Genomic DNA, 409 nt, shown 5'->3' with positions numbered 1-409 from the left:
AGATGGCACTGCATTAAAAACAGGCATGATTCTGTGATGGAGATCACTGCATGGGCTCAGGAATACTTCCAAAAACCAATGTCTGTGAACACAGTTTGCCGCGCCATCCAAAAATGCAAGTTAAAACTTTTACCATGCAAAGAAGAAGCTATAGCTGAACATGATCCAGAAACACCGCCGTCTTCACTGGGCCAAAGATCATTTAAAATGGTCTGTCGCAAAGTGGAAAACTGTTTAGTGGTCAGACGAATCAAAATGTTATATTCTTCTTGACAACCATGGGTGCCGCTTCCGCTGGACTAAACAGGAGAGGGACCTACTGGCTTGTTAACAGAGGTGTAGCAAGGTCACAGCGCCCCACCCCCACACAAACCAAACCATAGTTCAATTGTGATACACACGATCCATG

The sequence above is a fragment of the Nanorana parkeri genome, unplaced genomic scaffold (assembly GCF_000935625.1).
Source record: "Nanorana parkeri isolate BGI_ZX_2015 unplaced genomic scaffold, ASM93562v1 scaffold352, whole genome shotgun sequence".
NCBI lineage: Eukaryota > Metazoa > Chordata > Amphibia > Anura > Dicroglossidae > Nanorana > Nanorana parkeri.
The sequence above is the reverse complement of the archived record's forward strand: the minus strand, read 5'-3'. Positions refer to the sequence as shown.